The sequence below is a fragment of the Echinops telfairi genome, unplaced genomic scaffold, assembly GCF_000313985.2.
Source record: "Echinops telfairi isolate 266 unplaced genomic scaffold, ASM31398v2 ScPeMD7_443;HRSCAF=831, whole genome shotgun sequence".
Lineage (NCBI taxonomy): Eukaryota > Metazoa > Chordata > Mammalia > Afrosoricida > Tenrecidae > Echinops > Echinops telfairi.
The window spans coordinates 3,284,846-3,285,231 of NW_022104341.1; the positions used below are offsets into that span (position 1 = coordinate 3,284,846).

Sequence of the window (386 nt, forward strand, 5' to 3'; positions counted from 1 at the left end):
GGTATGATTTGTCTTTCAGCCCACCATATTCCCAAGGAAAATAAAGGATCATATCTCAAGTCCCGCCCTCTACGAAAACTCCCAAAATTCACCGCCATGGTTCAATGCTGACTCATTGCAACCCTACAGGACAGAGTAGAACTGCCCCTGTGGGTCTTTGAGACTGGAACTGATTGTGGAAGTACAAAGTCCTGTATTTCTCCTGTGGAGCAGCTGCTGGTTTCAAACTGCTGACCTTGTGGTGACCAGCCCAAGGAGTAACCAACCCCTATACCACCTGGGTTCCGCTACTCACATAATCTTAAAGATGTCTCCTAGGAAACAAAAGGTGTGACTGCATTCACACCCCCTGCTAAGATAAGGACTTAATCTCACCATCATCCTGT

At 46.9% G+C, this 386-nt stretch overlaps 1 pseudogene; it reads right to left on the reverse strand.

The window, feature by feature from the left end:
* Positions 1 to 291: 291 nt before the first annotated feature.
* LOC101650926 overlaps positions 292 to 386 on the reverse strand; it is a 1,471-nt pseudogene continuing 1,376 nt past the window's right edge.